This window comes from Stegostoma tigrinum, chromosome 23 (assembly GCF_030684315.1).
Source record: "Stegostoma tigrinum isolate sSteTig4 chromosome 23, sSteTig4.hap1, whole genome shotgun sequence".
In the NCBI taxonomy this organism is placed as follows: domain Eukaryota; kingdom Metazoa; phylum Chordata; class Chondrichthyes; order Orectolobiformes; family Stegostomatidae; genus Stegostoma; species Stegostoma tigrinum.
The window spans coordinates 16,261,180-16,281,746 of record NC_081376.1 but is presented as its reverse complement, the minus strand read 5'-3'; the positions used below and the strand labels follow the sequence as shown (position 1 = coordinate 16,281,746).

The following is a 20,567-nucleotide window of genomic DNA, read 5'->3' as shown; positions in this document are numbered from 1 at the left end:
CTTTTAATGAACAATCAAGCTAGAAAGACAGCATTAAAAGAGGCATCACTGAAAAATGTGCAGTGAAAATTTGACTGGGCCCAGAAGCATTGGTGCCAGATCGCCCTAATTTTGAAGTCCAAGGCCAGCAGAAAGCTAATCTGAAGGTGAACAATGAAATGAAGGAAGTCACACTGCCCTTCAAACCTGCCATTCAATAAGATCTTGGCTGACCTGATTTTAACCATAACTCTAAATGCCCGCATACCCCCAATAACCTTTAATCCCCTTGGTAATCAAGAATCTATCTTAAAAGTATTTAAAGTTTCTGTATCCACTGTCTTTTGAGGAAGCAAATTCCAAAGGCTCTCAATATGCAGAGATTTTTTACCTCATCTCTGTCATAAATGAGAGAACCCTTATTTTTAAACTATGATCACTAGTTCCAGATTCTCCCATAAGAGGAAACATTCTTCCCATATCTGCTGAGCTAAGTCCCCTCAGGATCTTACTTGTTTCAATTGAGTCACCGCTGACTATTCTAAACTCCAGCAGATACAGGCCTAGCCTGTCTAGCCTTTGTTCATAAGGCAATACAGTCATTCAAGGCATTAGTTTACTAAACTTTCTCTTAACTGTTTCCAAGCACAGTGAGCCAGTATTGTAAACAGTTTGCCAGATATCTCACCAGTGGCTTCTATAACTGAAGCATAACTTCTTTACTCTTGCATTCAAATCCCTCGTGATAAAACATAACATTCTATTATCTTTCCAGATTACTTGTTGTTCCTGCATACCAACCTTATGTGATTCATACAGCAGGACACTCAGGCAGACTCCTTGCATCTCAAAGCTTTGCAACCTCTCACCATTTAGAATATGCTTCTTTTATATTTTTTTCTTCCAAAATGCACAATTCCATACTTTCCCAAATTATACTCTATTTGCCAAATCTTTGCCCACTCACTTAATATATCTACATTCCTTTGTAGGTTCCTATGTCCTCTTCACACCTCACTTTCCTGCCTATCTTTGTGTCATAGGCAAATGTGGCAACCATACCTTCAAACAAATCATTTATCTAACTTGTTAAGAGTTGAGGCCCCAGTATCTGACCTCTGTGGCACACCAATCATAACATCCTTCCAGCCTGAAAATGACCCATTTACAACTGCCCTCTCTTCTTTCCATGCCAACATGTTACAGGTAACACTGTGCACTTTTAATTTCTATAATAACCTTTTGTATTGCATCTTTTCAAATGCCTTCTGGAAATCTAAGTACAATAAATGTACTGGTTCCACTTTATCCACAGCACAAGTTACTCCTTAAGGAATGCCAGCAAATTAAAATTAAAAATGCTTTCCCTTTGACAAAACCATGTTGGTTGTCCCTGATTACCTTGAACTTATCCAAGTGTCCTGTTATAACACCTTCTAATAATAGCTTCTGACAGTTACTCTCTTACAGATGTTAAACTAAGTGGCCTGTAGCTTCCTGCTTCTTGCCCCTGACCCTTTTAAATAAAGGAGTTACATTAGCTATTTTCCAACCTAAACTTTCCTGGTCCATTGATTTTTGTAAAATTAGATCAACGCAACAATTATCCCACTAGCTACTTCTTTTAAGACCCGAGGATGAAATCTGTCAAGGCCTGGAGACTTGTCAACTCACAGTTCCAATAAATTTACTCACTGTTACTACAATTTAATTTATAAGCCTTTTCAGAGGGAATTCAGACATTTGAATCGAGGCAATGTTGGCCTGTTGGAAGACGATTGCAATGACTGTGCAGCTCGCGCAGTGAGTGGGTGCCACATCTAGTCTTCCTGGCTCTAGAAGAAATTTGTAGTGACTAGCTTTAACAAATGATCATGTCTATTTATATCACACACCTGCACACGATGCATTGCTTCAAAATCTACACTGGCAGAACCAACTCACTTCCCCTCACTCCCGTCTCCTGAACTCTGCTTCAAAAACGTATTTTTTTTTCATTGCACGTATGTAATGTCATTAGAATTTGACATAAGGCCTGAGTGCATGCATGGTTCCGGAATTCTGCGCATGAGTGGTTCCAGATTTGTGCACATGCACACTTGGAAGCAGCACTGGGTATCAGCACACACTGGCTTAACAAAAATTCCTTTAATTTGGTGGTTGCAATTGATATTGAGGCATCCTGAAGTTGCTGCTGTCTAGTTTCAAAGAGGGAGCTTAAAACAGGCATCTAAGTTATTTCAGTTATGTGAGGGACCTTAAACATCTGTTAGATGGTTGCTTGATTCGAGTCCTGGAAAGGAGGATATTTTGGTCTCCAACTTTGCATTTTATTGTCTGTACAGTTAGACCTCTCAGAAAGGTACAATGAGGTTCAATTTCTATGAAGTGGATCACTAAATGTGATTGAAACAAGGTTAAGCCTGACTATTCAAAGTAGACCAGGGAAGTAGAATCAGTTTGACAGAATTCAAAATTTATAAATATTAAATTTAAACCAAATTTAAGATCACCTTCTACATTTAGAGGAGAGACTGAAACTATAGATTCCACAAGACAACTGGGAAACAAGCGCTAGGAACCCCAAAGAAGGCATGGCAGTTTTTATTTTAAATTCTTAGCGCATACAAATTATCTCTGTTTGCACTGTGTTTAAACAAAATAAAGAAAACAAGAAGTGACAAATTAATTAGAACAATAAAGTCAGGAGCTGTCAAACAAAACAAACTGTCAGAAGACATTCAGTAGTTGAACAGTATCACATTGGTTCACGAAGGACTTCTGGGTGAAAATGAAAACTATAATTCGAGGCAAGAAGTTGTAGGGGAGCATCGATTGGTGATAGTGATTTTTGGATGACAATTCGGGTGGGCTAACTCTTCACAGAATTCATAATGGCCGTCCAGAATTTAACCTTAAGTAAGGGATTTCAGTTTGACTAGTTGATAATGTCCCTAGGAGGGGAGGTATTTGATGGCTTATGTTCACAGGGCAATACTTTGCCAAATAAATGTGTTACAGTTGAGGAAGCAATGTTCATGTTAGCATCTCCAACTGATAACCGCCTTGAATATTCTTCCACTGAATCACACCACTTTCCAAGGACAAGTAAGTAAAAAAACATAACAATGTGTATGAAGCATTAAATTTCTTTTTTGAATGAATTCAATGTTAATTTGCTATTTTTATCCAAAGCACCAAATGAAATATGAACAGATGAGGCAGGAATGGGAACTTTGCTTCAGATATTGTCATTTCAGAAAAATGCTTGGGTAGGAGCAGAAAAATGTAATAAATCATTGTGACAGGAGTGTGTCATTCTCAAAAGAAAGGCTTTATATCTGTGTGACATTGATATCAACTATATTTGTGTAGGAGAGTTAAAAGAAGGCACTGTTGAACATGTAAAGGATAATGCCTGAGAAGACAGCAACAATTTACAGATGTCAGTGGGAGTATGTTAAGGGAAAGCAGAGAAAGTTATGTCCACTGGTATTATCAACTACTTTTAGGCTTATTTGACATGGAACCTGCTTACTGCAGGTCACTCTGCATAGTAACCCTTACCTCACCATATGTTTTCCCCTACTGTCTGTTGAATGTCTGTAATTGAAGGTATTGCTGTTGATGGGAACTGAAGTCTTCCAGTCTCCCTGATAGCCATGCGCTGGACCTTATGGTGAATGCCAAAAATCTGAGATTCTGTTGGACGCATTTCGTCAGTCAGTTTGTTGTGATTTTGAAACTGGTGATAGCAAACATTCATGACTCTATTCTATTTATGTGTTTAACTGAGCACATCACCGAGATAGTCAATCAAAGGTTTTCAAATCACGCCAATGCTCTTTTGCACTAAATAAGAGTACATTACCTTTCCTTTACTCTAACTGGACTGTGGACAAAAACCCGGTGATGTGATATCATTGTGGGTGAATAGTAGCTTTGCCACAGTACTAGGATGCAGTTTAATATGCAGTGTGCTGTCCGAAAGAGGTTGTTTTTAAAAATACTCTGACCATTTGATTACATACGTTAATGATGCTGCACCGATCCCTTTTTAAACCCACTTGTAACAAGTGGCCAAACTTTGTAGATTTTGCAGTCTTTCCAGTACGGGGTGCCTATATAATTGCGTGCAATTTACCCAACCAGTATTGACATTTACTTTGCAAAGTATTCTATTCTGAGCTCCTGTGCTGTTACAGACTAGTCAATTAATTGGTCAGGATCTGGGAATCCTCCCAGTCTCTCTCATTCATAAATTTTCCATCACGTTACTCCCCAAGGTGCATGCTTTAATCTTCTTGATTACAATGAGTTTTGAATCGGGGTATACATAATATTGACTTGAGCTCGTGAATTTCTGTTTGACTATGTTGTTTTAAAGGTGCATCCATGACACGTCATACAATGATGTCTCCAAGCTACACTTCAAGTTGACCATAATTGGAGTTGATGCATGGCAAGTCCTTTCTGCCGACCAGAATGCCTGAAGACAAACAGTTGTGAAGGGTGTCGAAAAAGCGGATGATAAAAGGAATGACCAGATGCCTGAAAAGTGAGCTCACTGGAAGGAGAAAGTACTAACGACCTTAGGCCATCTGTACCACTAGCAGAAGGGACTACCACTTTTAAATTAGCCTGTTACAGCTACAACAGACAATGTTCAAGCCAGTAGTGATGTACATCTTGGATGCAGAGATGGGTGGATGCCATAGCAATATGGAAACAGTTTCTTTCAAATAAGTTTACACAAATATAAATTGTAATATTTCTTCTCCAAGTAGAAATAAAAACCTAGAAATTTTAAGCAAAGTGTGCTGAGTGAAATTCCTAGTTGGGATGAAACACGTACCTTTGCTTTGGCTGTGGCTCAAGAAGAATTGACAAATTATGGGTCTGACGACAATGTGTTGCAACACCAATCAAAGAACTTAGATTTGTGTATATAGCATATTTCACAGCTTAAGGATGCTTCAAAGTGTTCTGTAGATAATGAAGTACTTTTGAAGAGTAGTTACTGTTGTAAATTTGTACACAACCGGTAGCTACAATGACCAATCTGTTCAGGTCGCGCTAGTGAAGTGCTAAATGTTGGTTCAGGAAATCCAGAAAACTCTGCCCATCTTCTAGCAGTGCCTTGAGATCTCTGACTGAACTATATGAGCACCAGATTAATATCTTATCCGAAAGATGGCACTAAGAACAGCGCTCTGGTCAGTACCCTACTGATTTGTCGGACTAGATTTTGTGCTCAACTTTTTGGAGTAAAACTGAAATCCACTATATTTATATTAGATTAGATTAGATTAGATTCCCTACAGTGTAGAAACAGGCCCTTCAGCCCAATAAATCCACAGCGCTCTTTGAAGCATCCCACCCAGACCCATCCCCCTACAACCCACACACCCCTGAACACTACAGGCAATTTAGCAATGGCCAATCCACCTAGCCCGCACATCTTTGGACTGTGGGAGGAAACCGGAGCACTCAGAGGAAACCCACGCAGACACGGAGAGAATGTGCAAACTCCACACAGACACTTGCCCGAGGCTGGAATCAAACCCAAGTCCCTGGCGCTGTGAGGCTGCAGTGTTAACCACTGAGCCACCATGCTGCCCCATTTAAATTCTGTCATTTGAGTCATATCAATGAGCTTGGACACAGCTGATGACCCATTTGTGAAGGGAGGACATTAACTTTACCCATTACATAGCAAAAGTGAGCACACAGACCATGCTAACTAAACAAAATATTGCTTTAAGGTTCCATATGCCACCATTCTGAAAACTGGTGATTCTTGGCTTTCGAGAACAGTAGTTATTTAAATCACTCCTCAAAGGTCTCAGCTATGCAGAATACCAAGGATGCATGTGTATCTCTTAAGACCAGTTAAGGAATAAACCATTTGAAAATTATTGTAATTCCCTCCGTATAGTGTTTACACTCATACATAAGCAGATATATTTGGTACCTATCGCCACTTGCACATGTGGATAGGTAGATGATGAAGCAACCAAGTAAATTTGGGGATTCAGTTACATAATGTGCTGCATAAATAATCTTTATCGAGATATTAGGCAGTACAACTAGTAAATGCCAAGCACTAACATCCAAAATTAGCTAGCCCTGCAAAAGCGCATTATTTAAAATAAATTCAACTATGACAAAATATAGTATACAATTCAAGCTTCAATGCAAATATAGTACATTTCCTTCAAATATGCTCTATAACAATCATTTTTCTTCAAGTAAATGTTTAGATGCAAATAAAGAAATCCGCATCCATAAAACCAATCTCCTCTTGTAGTTATCATATTTTGTGACTGAAATTAGCTTACATAAATACACAACCAGCCTTAACTTGATCATCAATTTCCAACTGTAAGATTTCAGAGTCCAGTGTTAAGTTGAATAATCAGCAATGGATTTCCTTCTCATCTTAGATATCCAAGATTCTGTTCCACACATGAACCATCTTGCTTCAGTACATCACCCCAATAACAGCTGACATTTCTTCCTTATACCTCTCTACCTCTCAAGACACCCTTGAGACACTGCCTTAAACCCATCTCTTTGACCAATCCTGAGATTACCTGTACTAATACCTCACGTGGTACCGAGTAAGCCTTTGCAAATTTCAAAATTTGACAACATTCAAGGCATTGTACAAATGCAAATTATCATGGATGCAGTGCACATATTGTGTATTTCCACTATTTCTTCATTTCAGCTTCCAGACTTCCACTTGCATATCCTTTTGTTGCCAGGAGCTCAAGAGAATCATCTCAGGCAAACACAACTCAGTCAGAAGTGGCAAGTAACTTATTTACAAACATGGAAACTACTTCAGATAGAATCAAGCTTAGCTCAAATAACATTAATCAGTTGACAAAGTGTTTAGATTTTTGAAGGATACAAGATTTAACCTTGGACAGGAAGGGACGCTCCTATTACATACACTTAATCTAGCTCTCCTTATTAAATGAGAAGGGAAGTTCATCCTACACCATGCTTCAAACCTCTTTGCAAACAGGAGAGTTGATTGGCTACTTTGAGTTTTATGTTTGGAATGGAATTTGACTTGAGTACGGTATTAAAAATAAAACTTCAGGTTTTGTTTAGCTATTTTTTAAAATGCTGTTACACAATCATGAATGTTAAAAGTGAATTTTTAATATTTTATTTGCTTCATATTATAAAAGTAGTACATAATATAAATCTGAAAATATCCGTCCAAAAATTGGTACAGACAAAACTCTAAAAATAAACAACCTTTTGGCAAAGGGTCTAGGCCCGAAACGTCAGTTTTTGTGCTCCTGAGATGCTGCTTGGCCTGCTGTGTTCATCCAGCCTCACATTTTATTATCTTGGAATTCTCCAGCATCTGCAGTTCCCATTATCTCTGAACCTTTTGGCAAAGTTGTGAAACAAAAAAAACTGCATTATTCAGTGCCTTTCCTGATCTCAAATTATCTTAAAATGTTTTACAGCCAACAAAGTACTTTTGAGATAATAAAATGTGAGGCTGGATGAACATAGCAGGCCCAGCAGCACCTCAGGACCACAAAAGCTGACGTTTCGGGCCTAGACCCTTCATCAGAGAGCCTCTCTGATGAAGGGTCTAGGCCCGAAACATTAGCTTTTGTGCTCCTGAGATGCTGCTGGGCCTGCTGTGTTCATCCAGCCTCACATTTTATTATCTTGGATTCTCCAGCATCTGCAGTTCCCATTATCAAAGTACTTTTGAGGTCTAGTTCTTATTGCAGCTAATTCTGCATTAAGTATAGACCCACAAATAATGAGATAATTGATCAGCTATTTATGTTTCAGTGATTCTGTTTGAGGGACAAATACAGATGAAGAAATAGGGAGACATTGTCACAATTTTTGAAGTTGTACCAAGGCATCACTGATGCACACCTGAACATCTCATCTGAAAATAAGTGCTTTCTAATTTAATCAGAAATAATGGGAACTGCAGATGCTGGATAATCTGAGATAACAAAGTATGGAGCTGGATGAACACAGCAGACCAAGCAGCATCTCCCAACTCAGACACAGAAGCAGAATTAGGCCATTTGGCCCATCGAATTTGCTCTGCCTTTCGATTATGGCTGCTATGCTTCTCAACCCCATTCTCCTGTCTTCTTCCATAACCCTTGGTCCCCTTTCTAATCAAAAACCTAGCTATCTCTGTCTTAAAGGCTTGGCCTTCACAACCTTCTATGGCAATGAATTCCACAGACTCACTGCCTTCTGGCTGAAGGAATTCTTCCTCATGTCAGTTTTAACTCTGAGGCTGTGCCCTTGGGTCCAAGTCTCTCCTAATGTGAAAAGAACTTCTCTACGTCTGTTCCAACCAGAGTGCCACTCAGCATTCTGTAAGCGTCAATCACATCCTCCTTCATCTATCTCCATCGAGTAAAGGCCCAGCACTAAGATAAGCTCTTCATCATTGGGATTACTATTGTGAATCTCCTCTGAATCTCTCCAAAGTTAGTGCACCTTCCTCAAACAAGGAGCCCAAAACTGCTCATAATTTTGCAAACGAGGTCTGACTACAGCCTTAATCAGCCTCAGCCGTAAATCTCTGCTCTTGTATTCTAGCCTCTTGAAATGAATGCTAAAATTTGTCAACAAAACTGAATGTTAACCTTAACAGAATCCTGAACAAGGACACCTAAGTCCCTTTCTGTTTCAGATTTCCAAAGCCTTTCCCCATTTAGAAAATAGTCACTGCCTCTATTCTCCCTGCCAAAGTGCATAACCTCACGTTTTCCCACATTGTATTCCATCTGCTACTTCTTTGCCCACTGCTCTAGCATGTTAAAGTCCATCTACAGCCGTCCCACTTCCTTAACACAGCCTGACCTTCCACCTACCCTTGTGTCATCTGCAAAATTAGCAGTGATGCCCACAGTTTCTTCATCCAGACTGTTAATGTTTGGCATGAATTGTTATCATCCCAACATTGACATCTATAGAACTCCACTTGTCCCTGGAAGCCATTCTAAAAAAGATACCTTTATTCCCTACTCTCTGCTGGTCAGTCAATCCTCTATCCATGCCGGTACCATGCCCCTAACACAATGGGCTCTTACATTATTTCATAGCCTTTTGTGGGACACCCTGTCAAAGGCTTTCTGGAAATCAAATAGATCATATCCACTGGTTCTCCTTTGTCTAACTTGCTCATTAACTCCTTAAAGAATTCTAACAAAGTCAGTCTTGACCTCCTCTTGACAAAACCATGCTGACTCAACTTTATTTTACCATATACTTCCAAAGATTCCACAATCTCATCTTAAAATCTAAACTCTAAAATCTTATGAATGGCTCAGAACAGGCTAACTTGCCTATAATTTCCATTCATCATACTCCCTCCCTGGAGTGTTATATTAACCATTTTCTAACCCTCTCCAACTTCAGTGATTTCCAAAAGATCACCACCAATGCCTCCACAACCTCTTAAGCTATCTAGTCTGGGAAATTTATGCACCATCAGACCTTTCAGCTTCCCGAGTACCAACACTCTCCTCTGTCTCTTAACTCTTTGAAGTTCTGGTATCTTCCACTGTGAAGACTGATGCAAAGTACCTCTTCAGTACCTCTGCCATTTCTTTGTCCCCCATTACTACTTCTCCAGCCTCATTTTCCAATATCTACTCATGCCTCTCTTTTACCTTTTAGAAATCCAAAAAAAACCTCTTGCAATCTTCTTGTATAAGACTAGCTAGCTTACTGTCACATTTCATCTTCTCCTACTTACGGCATTTTGGTTGTCCTCTGCTGGTTTGTGAAGGTTTCCAAATCCTCTGGCTTCCCACTAATCTTCATCACATTGTATGCTTTTCCTTTTTCTCATGCTGTCCCGACATCCCACGTTAGCCATATTTGCCTCATCCTCCCCTTAGTACTTTTCTTCTTCCTTGGGATAAATTTCTGCTAAGACGCCTGAATTAATCCCAGAAACTGCTACCATTACTGCCTTATTGTCTTCCCTACTAGGCCCTCCCCTTCCAATCAACTCTAGCCAGCTCCGCCCTCATGTCTTTGTACTTACCTTTACTCAATTATAACACCGTTACAATATCTGATTCAAACTTCTTCCTCTCAATCTGCAGGATGAATTCAATCATATTATGGTTACTGCCTCCTACGGCTTCCTTCACCTCAAGCTCCTTAATCAAGTCTGCCTCATTGCACATCGCCATATCCAGAACAGCTTGTTCCCTAGTGGGTTCCATCACAAGCTGCTCCAAACAAAAATCAATGAACTTATTTTCTTGAGATCCATTACTAAGCTGATTTATCCAGTATACCTCTACATTGAAGTCCCCCACAATTACTATAGTTGTGCATTTCTTACATGCTTTTCCTGATTTATTTCATTCCCCACTTCCTGACTACTGACAGGAGACCTGTATACAACTCCCATCAGGGTCTTCTTTTCCTTTGTGGATACTCAACTCTATCCACACAGATTCCACACCTTCTGATTTTATATCACTTCTTGCTATCAATTTAATTCTATTTCTTACTGACATGGTAACCCTGCCCCACTCTGCCCATCTGCCTGTCTTTTTGATAGGATGCACATCATTCATTATTCCCAGCTCTGATCCCCCTTGCAGCTATATCTCTGTGATACCCACAACATTGAAATTGACAGGTACAATTTGTGCTACAAGCTCATTTCGCTTGTTTCATGTACTGCGTGCATTTAGGTACAGCACCCACAGTCCTGCATTGACTGCCCCCTATTCATTGTTATTCCCTTATGTCCTGTAGCCTCAAGTTAAGATTCCTATGGCCTTTACATACTCTTTATTCTATGACATGCTCAAGAAACTTTAACAACCGCTGCCAACCTCTCCTTCGCGTTTTACTTTTTCCACAATTTTCCATGCCACTGACCCAATGCCTCTACAGTGCAGTACTTCATCAGCGCTGCACTTGTGTGTCAGCTCGGATTATGTGCTCAACTTCCTGGAGATGGACTTGAATCCACAATATTCTGATCCAGATGACAGGCCTGACAATACCTGTTGTGCTATACCACATAGTCATCATGCAGTATACGTTTAGAAGATATACTTGTGATATCATTACTGTATGAGACTTGAGGGGTCAAATCATCGTCATTAGGGCCAAGAAGCATAAGATGCTGAAAATCTGCTGCAGTTTGTAACTAAATAGCTTAGTATTAGCCCAGAACTGAAGCGCCTGTGGCTTTAATGGATATATACATCAGGATGTATAATAAACATCTGCTGAACCTTCTCAGTACCAGATTACCTATGTTTAGTTTTTATGTTGCAAGAGTTAACAAAGCCATTGCCATATCAGGCACAAATACCCTGCTGCAGCCGAAGTCCAAACGACAGGTGTAGGCAAATCACTACCTACTTTGCCACAAGTTAAGCACCTCAACCATGAGACTGGGGCAAGGGGGGGATTGGAGGGAGAAACCATGAGGCTTCATGCAATTAAATTATTAAACAAACATTCAAAAGCTGTTTCAAATTCCAATTGTGAACTCAACTTATTTGGATTCAACTTGACCCAATATGAACTCCCAGGAGTTCAAAGACAGGGTATCTTCAATATCATCTTTTTAAGATGAGAACTAGGCTTTTGATGCAGGTCAGCGGCGCAGAAAAAATACATTCCCATTTGTATCTTGTTACACTAGTTGATTCGGCTGGGATTCCTCAATCCTCAAGCTTTATTCTTTCTGAAAAGTTTGTTATTTCTGGCTTCTGCTAGGATTCAAATCACACTCCACAACCAGGTAAGAAAGACTGTTCACGTGGGGGGTTAGAAGCAAATGCAGACTTCAGCAGAGGCACAGGCTTTCAGGCTGAGTCAACAAATGCTCTGATCCTAGTCACAAATAATTATGCCTGGGATTTAAACCTGAGCAGGGTTTCACAAGAGTTGTGGCATCTGCTGTGTAATGACCTGCAGTCAACATCTGTGTCAAACCTCGTTCCATGGAAGAAGATTACCACAGCATGAAGTTTTCATGCAACCACATCCTTTCAAACCGCCCCCAGGAGACATCTGCTGCATCTGGTCGTCTGCAATATAGACTTGTCGCAGGAAAATGACAATGGCTGCATTTTCAAAGGGGCGACACCTTCGTCTCACTGCCCACATAGGGCATTCAGCTTCCCCTAGTCACACATGATGAGTAAAAACATCCCTTGTATTAATCTGCTGGTCTTTGTGGAAAGGAATAGATTGCATTCAATTAAATTATTGTGTACACCAATGGCTGTCATCCAGGAAACATGGTGCGGTAGTCTGTAATTCCCAAACTAACTTGGAAAGAGATAAAACACTAGGTGGAAATGTCTTATTTGTTTTCTATATCTGCTGAATTGCACTGAGAAATCCCCATACAGGAGAGAAGCACACCAACGCTGCATCCATTGGTATTCCTTGCGTATAACCTCTACCTTTAAAACAAGGATACTTTGTTTTAGCATTTTAGAAAGAAAGATGTGTTTTAATGCAGAATGGGAGACATTTCACAACTTGAGCCTGTATTATGTCTAATGAGCTTCACAAGATACATCTACAATCACGAGAAAGACAGAACGTTCACCTCATCCCTGCAGGGGGTAACCATTTAGATAATCAAGGATGTGCATCCAATGGTCTCCCACCATTGTACATGCAGCTATGCTTTCACTCCAAGGTGGGCTTCAACGCCACAGAAAATTCTCTCTTTGGTTGTAACAGCAATAGGAAAATCTCCTTTTGTGGTGATCATAGGCTTGTCCACAAGGTTCCACCACACTATTCACAATTATTCCTGTTTTCAATTAACACAGCAAATATCCGTTTTATGATCTGTTGCTTTCCTTTGCAAAGAAAGAGGTCGGGTAGATTCATTGATAAACGTGCTTTCTATGCAGTGATGAGAGATCATCTCAGTTCACATGATCAAGATGTAGAATCAGTATATGTAAAAATAAGAATTAGCAAAGAGGGGAAAAACTGGGATCAGATTGTAGGGTTTCTGATGATGGCTCCACTGGAGGATGGAGTATCAATCAAGAAATAATTGCGCCTTGAACAATAATTTGGGAGATTTTAAACTTCATATTAATTGGATGAATCAAAGGACAAAAATGGCCTCCAGGATGTGCATTCAAGTGTTTTTAGGGCTGTTTCCTAGAATGACAATTTCTGGAACACACCAGGGAATGATAATGTGTTCTGAGATAGGATTAAGTAATCCTGTAAAGGATCCTCTTGGTAACAGAGATCATGACTATCCAAACAGCATCTCACCCAGGCCCCCACCCTAAGCTCATAACCCTGTATTTACCTTGACTAATCCACTTAGCCCACGCATCCCTGGAAACTCGATGGTAATTTAGCATAGCCAATCCACCTAATATGCACATCTTTGGGCTGTGAGAGGAAACTGGAGCACCAAAAGGAAACCCATGCAGACACAGGGCGATCGTAGAAACTCCACACAGTCACCCAAGGCTGGAATCAAACCGAGGTCACTGGCTCTGCGAACTATCAGTGCTAACCACTATACCACCATGCTGCCATGCTGCCATGGAAAATCTAGAATCAGGGGACACAGTTTAAAAATAATGAATCCTCCATTTAAGGTAGAGATAAAGAGGAATTCCTTGTCTCAGTGGACAGTCTTTTGGCATTCTTTTCTGTAGAGACTGGTGGAGGCGAGATCATTAGGTATGCAAGACTAAGCCAGGTAGACATTTGATCTTCAATGAGGTGGAAGGTTATGAGACAAACAAGAAAGTGGAGTCATGGTCACAATCATATCAGCAGTTTCAATGGATCAGAAATCTTACTCCTGCTCTCACTTCTATTGAACATCATCTTAACATTATTTAACATTTGTGTTTTTATTATCATTTAACAGGATTCTGTGCTTCTTGACCAAGCGTTCAAAAGGTCAAGCTCAAACATTCCCTTTGCTTGGTCATTTCCATGCTACATATAGAGACACATTCAAAACTTTTGTTCCGCTGGGATTACACTTAGTCCAATGTCATACTTATCAATGATGTACTGGAATTGTAGAATGTTATCATTACAATGATCATTTATTTTAAATCCATTGCATATGCTTTTGCTGATAACTTAATAATTAAATAGATGCGCAAGGTTGGCACAAATTGAGTTAGCTGATCTCAGTCAGGCAACAGCTTGAAGTGCCACAATGGTGTCAATAAGTGTTCCTACACCTGATCACTATTTAGTAAACCATTTCTGAATCCAAGTGTTCATTCCACCATGTTCCTGGCATTGGAGAGTTTTTTTTAAAAAAAAAGCACACAAGCAGGTTTGCAAAAAAATAACATTGATATATCTTTAAAATATGAAATTACTGCATGTTTGTAACTTTGCCACTTATCCGTCATTACTTCAGCTCCACTTGCTCTAGAAATAGTTTCTGTTGGAAAGCTACTGAGAATCCTCCAAAATCTTGATGATTGACCTCAAGTGCAGTTTCTGAAGAAAACCCTCTTATTCAGTGGTACTATAACATCAATCAGATAGTGGGGAACCACTGACCAATCGTGAGGTCATGCCCCATGAGCCTTATCGAATTCTTTGAGGATGTGACAAAAAACATTGATGAAGGCAGAGCAGTGGATGTGGTGTATACAAATTTTAGCAAGGCATTTATAGAACATAGAACAATACAGTGTAGAACAGGCCCTTCGGCCCCCGATGTTGCGCCGATCTGTGAACTAATGTAAGCTCATCCCCTTACACTATCCCATCATCATCCATATGCTTATCCAATTCCACATGGTAGGCTCATTTAGAAAGTAAGGAGGCATGGGATTCAGGGAAATTTGGCTGTCTGGATACAAAACAGGCTGTCCAATAGAAGACAGAGGGTAGTAACTGATGGAAAGCATTCAGCCAGGAACTCAGTGACCAGTGGTGTGCCACAGGGATCACAATGTTCTTTGTGATCTTTATAAATGACTTGAATGGCCAAGTGGAAGAGTGGGTTAGTAAATTTGCCACTGGCATGAAGGTTGGTGGAGTTGTGGACAGCGTGGAGGCTGTTGTAGGTTGCAATGGGACATTGACAGGATGCAGAGCTGGACAAAGAAGTGGCAGATGGAATTCAACCCAGGAAAGTGTAAAGTGATTCATTTTGGAAGGTCACATTTGAATACAGAATACAGGGTTAATGGCAGGATTCTCGGCAGTGTGGAAGAACAGAGAAATCTTGGGGTCCAAATCCATAGATCCCTCAAAGTTTAAAGAAGGTGTATGGTGTGTTGGCTTTCATTGACAGGGGAAATTGAGTTTAAGAACCATGAGATTACGCTGGAGTTCGATACAACTCTGGTTAGACCACGCTTGGAATATTGCATTCAGTTCTGGTCACCTCGTTATAGGAAAGATATGGAAGCTTTAGAGAGGGTGCAGAGGAGATTTACCAGGATGCTGCTTGGACAGGAGGGCAGGTCTTATGAGGAAGGGTTGAGGGAGCTAGGGCTTCTTTCATTGGAGTGAAGGATGAGAGGTAACTTGATACAGGTGTACAAGATGGTGAGACGCACAGATCGAATGGATAGTCAGAGACTTTTTCCCAGGGCGGAAATGACTATTATGAGGGGGCATAATTTTACGGTGATTGGAGGAAGGTATCGGGGAGATGTCAGAGGTAGGATCTTCAAACAGAGAATGGTCGGCGTGTCGAATGCGCTGCCGGCAGTGGTAGTGGAGTCAGATACTTTACAGGCTTTCAAGCGACTCTTGGATAGGCACATGGAGGATAGTAAAATGTAGGATATGCAGGGTAGATTGATCCTAGTCTGATAATAGGTTGGTACAACATCATAGGCCGAAGGACCTATACTGTGCTGTATTGTTCCATGTTCTATGTTCAATGGACTTAGAAATACAACTTATTCAATTGACAATCAATCCATAGCCTATTTACTGTTCCCCAACTTAGCTCCTCCAACATTATCCAGGTATCTTAATTTGTGAAAACCCTCGATGTTTTGCAGGAGAATATACAATATTGTGAAAGAAAATTCCATGATGAGATTTTATTTTAAAATGGTGGCTGACAATTGTTTCTTTTTTTTAGAAAAAAGTGCTTGATCTGTTTATTTTTAATTTTGCTGATCTTACAGTCAGGGCAGTGCTTGGCACAGCGGTAGTAAGATAATGGGAACATATTTAGACTTTCCACTGTTATTTAATGTACCAATAGTCCATCATGACTTATATTAGCTAACTGCATTATTACATACCATATAATTCTATACAATAACAGGTAAAATATAAGGTTTGCAGATATTCACACCCATGAGATAATACAACCTGTGCATATTATTTAACAAGATTAAATGGAATGGCTGCATCTAATTGTGTGGAAAGTCACCTCAGATCAATAGCATTAATGTTGAGTTCCATTATTAATTTGCATTACACACTCCAGTGCGCTGGGAGCAAGACTGAGTGTGCCACAATTTACTACACAAACAACCCTTAATATTTTCAGAAACCCTCATCACCTCTGAGAATGGTATGAAGTAAAGTCGAGATGATGAAGCAATGGCATTTGGAAATATTGCATGAACGCTGCTCTGCCCTAGCTGTCTCTCAAGAGCTGTGCAGCTACAAAATAACTTCCCTGGGGTACAACTTGGGAATCCAAAACACAGGCAAACCTTGTTCAATCAAATGAACATGCTTGTTTCAATAGAGTTTTTATGAAGTGCAAAACAAAATAACATGCATTTATGGAACTCAGAGGAATAAACAGAGGCACTTTTTTTGCAACTAATAAAATCCAAAATTATTCCTCATATTTTCTCTCTGACAACTATCAGTAAGCAAACAGTAATGAGCAGTGATTAATTTTGTAACAACTCACATCAATTCCTTTGCAACTTGTGCACATCTTGTAGCACATCACGTTGCTCATAAACATGGATTCACATTAGTAAGGAAGCATTCGTGTGCTCTATAGAAAGAACAGAAAAAACTGCAAGAAGCAATTAAGAAATTGAAGGAAGAAAGGAATGAGAAAAGTAAGTGCATGGCTGCCACTAAGGTTGGTGCTTTGCAAAGCTGTGTCACCGACTGGGAAGATTCAAGCTTGGAATTTCCTGAAAGATTGGCTGCAGGAGTCTGTCAGTCCAAGCAGGGGAACATTGAGAACAGTCCAAGACAGATGTGTAATGCTGGCCAAAAATTTCTCTATGGGAATTGATGAGAAAGATTTAAGTTTTACATTGGCCATATATGATTCACATGCACAATCTTGTGTATCTTCTAACGGAAGATAAACAATTAATTTGGCAGGCATCGAGGTATGGTAGAAAAATAAAAATAGAACTGCACAAAAAGGCAGAAAGGCAAATAAGCTGTATATTTAATTGGTGTGGAAGAGTCAACCTGATTCCTTCTAAATTGTCAAGCAATAACCCTCACTGAAAGTACGCAGCCATTACTGCCAGAGAAGATCATGTTTGGTTTAAATTTGTGAGCTCTATAGTTGATTAGTAAAATGCCAATTATTATACCCAAACAGGAAGAGCTGCCTCTAAAGCAAGATATTGGAAAGATGACCCCCTGCCTGTTGGATTTGATTCAAACATATGACTGCAATCAGGAGAAGACATGAGATAGTGGGAAATAAATGGACAGACAAGATTAAAAAGCAAAGCACAAGGCAGCCACATCAAACCTGTCTCCTCTGAAGCACACAATGACGGCCTTGTCATGGCTCAATCAATTCCACAAAGGAGGTCAATGATACATGGGTAAATATTCCATGGAGAAAGCTCAATAATGATTTTGTTTCTGTTGCACAAGACTAATGCTTAGTGATCAAATTCGGGATTTCTGTATTGGTTTTGTGTCCTTCATCCCCTCAAGCATCGAACAAGGTGGGGGAAATATAGAAGTAGACGAATGTGAAAAACAAAGAATCAGATATTAGAGAAAGAAAGAGAAAAGAATGTAGGTTTAAAAACAAAATAATACAGAAACACCAAAGCGAAGTTAAAGAAAACTGAAGTAAACAGATGCATGGAACATCAAGTTTGGAGCTTGGAGCAATGGGTCAGATGTCAACTACAGGTAGGGATATTCACAGCTCAGAAAAAAAACTGAAATTGTAAGCATGTTCTTATTGTTCATATTTATGAAACTGTCCTCCAAACAACATGGATTTTGATGGAATTTAATGAAAAACCGGGCTGAAGTTTCTTTCCACGCTCGTAACAGTACGTCAATTGATTCTAGAAAGTTTTAGCAAGCTGTTGCCTGAATTGGAAATATTTCACCAATGCCCAGGTATAGAGTTGAGACCTTACGTATTTAGAGATTGAGGCTGGAAACAAAATTCTGGAGACTGAAATGGGTATCTTTGGGGTTTGAGGTTCCTGAGATCAAAAGTTTACCAGTGAGACAGTGGAGATTGCAAAAACAAGAGCCCCAGTGCTGAGGTTAGTGATAGCAGTATTGCCTGTATTTAAATGTTGACACACAACTGAAAAAAGTCAATCATATGAAATTGCTGCCTTAAGATACGTGGTCCATCTACTTTATTACTGGTTCAGATTTAGAGATGCCCATTTTTCTGGGATTTCCAGGAATTAAAGCCAAAACAAAACACTGGAATACTGTTAATTTTTAAGGAGCCCTGGAGCAAAGCACAGTTACAATTCAAAGCTGTTCTTTTTTTAAAAAAAATATGCTGGGAAGACTTTTAAGCAGTAGTTACAACAATATTGGAGATGGAGGGAAATAGCTGCTTTATTTGACAGTCAGGATTTGCCAATCAGGGAAATAAAATGTTATTGACTTTCCAATCGCTGTAGGAAGATGATGTACTGTGAGGATGGACATGTCAAGATGACCAATGACACCAATTTGGGGCAGTGTACAGACAGGAGATCATGTAGTAAACTCTGCACAAATGTACTGGACAGAGTGGACAAACTATGAAAATGTAATCTTCAAAGGTAGACAGAAGGGAATTGCAGATGAGGAACATTTTTTTGGATCAGCGCCATGATAAGCAAAAAGAAACAATCTGCTCGTCCAGCCTGTCATCTGTTGCAACAACCTTTATTATGATCGGATTTTCAATGGGCTACGTCTTTTGCCTCACTGATTAACAGTGCTGTCATAATATCATGAATGAATGCATGACTTCCAAACCGACTATTACACTCAGTGATGATGGGAAGACAAGCGTTGTCTCAAAAAATCTCAGGCAAGTGCATCAGTTATACGGTTATTAACAAAAGCCCTGATCAGTTACTAAGAGCTTGTTTGGCAGAGTTTCAGGATTAAAGTTAACTATAAGTGATAGTCTTGTTTACATAGGGTAGTACTTGACATCCAAATCATATCCATTGTCCCTAGCTGTGATCAAATAAGATATTTGCTGGAAGATGATGAGAAATTATTAGGTCAAAGCCATCAAAAAGCTTTTTTCTGTCATTGTAAACAATAAGGATATATTATCAAAGGAGAAATATGATTACTGAAACACTAACTTGCTCTTCAAACGCAAGAACATGAGTAAAGGTTCAGCCCCTCAACACTGTAGAATTCAATCAGAACAAAACTGACACTATGCTCAACTCCATGTACCTACCTCAGATAGCTCATTGTCCTGTGACTCCATCACTAAATAAAATATTCGTAATCTCAGCCTTGAAAGCTTCATTTAACCTTCAGCATCCACCTCTGGAACAGAGAGTTCCAGATTTCTACTGCTCCGAAATTGCTTGGGTCTAATTTTAAGAATATATCCAGCTTTCATTCCTCTGTGAATCAAATCCTTTAAAAACGTAAAACATCTCAATCAGGTCATCTCTAAATCTTCAACAGTCAAGGGAATACAAGACAAATTTATGCATGCTGTAATTAAACTCTCTAAGCCTTGAATAACAACCGTCGTTGATCACAGAATTCTGGTAGCCAGCTAGAAAAGAATTGCTTTTGAAGCTTTCCCCATTGTTAAACCATTTCAAAAATACTTAACAGAACAGGCCATGTTGACAATGTAGTCGGTTGGCAACATTCTGAGTTGACACAAGGTCCTATTTTAAGGTGTTCAAAATTTTGACAGGTGAAAAACGGAGAAATGGTTCCGACCAGCCGTAGAGGATCCACAGGATGCAGATTTAAGGTAACTACCATGAGAACCAGACAGAACGTAGGAGAATAGTTTGTTAAATGTTAGTTTTTAATTGTTATATATGAAATACCCTGCCTGAGAGGATCATGGAAACAGGTTTATTCATTACTTTTAAAAAGGAATTAAATCTGTCCATGAAAACGAAAAAAAAATCTGCAAGCTGTGAAGAAACAGCAGGTGAACGAGACTAATTAGATAGCTATTCATAAGAGGTAGCCCAAATACAATGAGCTGAATGGCCTTCTGCAGGAATGCACAGATTTCCAGAAGGCCATGAAGAAAGTCACAGATCATGGTATTGAAGGGACAGCAACTACGTGGATATAAAATTGGCTCAGTGATAAGAAACAGAGAGTAATGGTCAATGAATACTTTTTGGGCTGGAGTA

At 39.6% G+C, this 20,567-nt stretch overlaps 1 protein-coding gene across 5 annotated transcripts in view; it reads right to left on the bottom strand.

Moving 5' to 3' along the window:
* lmf1 (lipase maturation factor 1) overlaps nucleotides 1-20,567 on the bottom strand; it is a 584,074-nt gene that overhangs the window by 69,874 nt on the left and 493,633 nt on the right. The gene's annotated exons all lie outside the window — the stretch shown is intronic.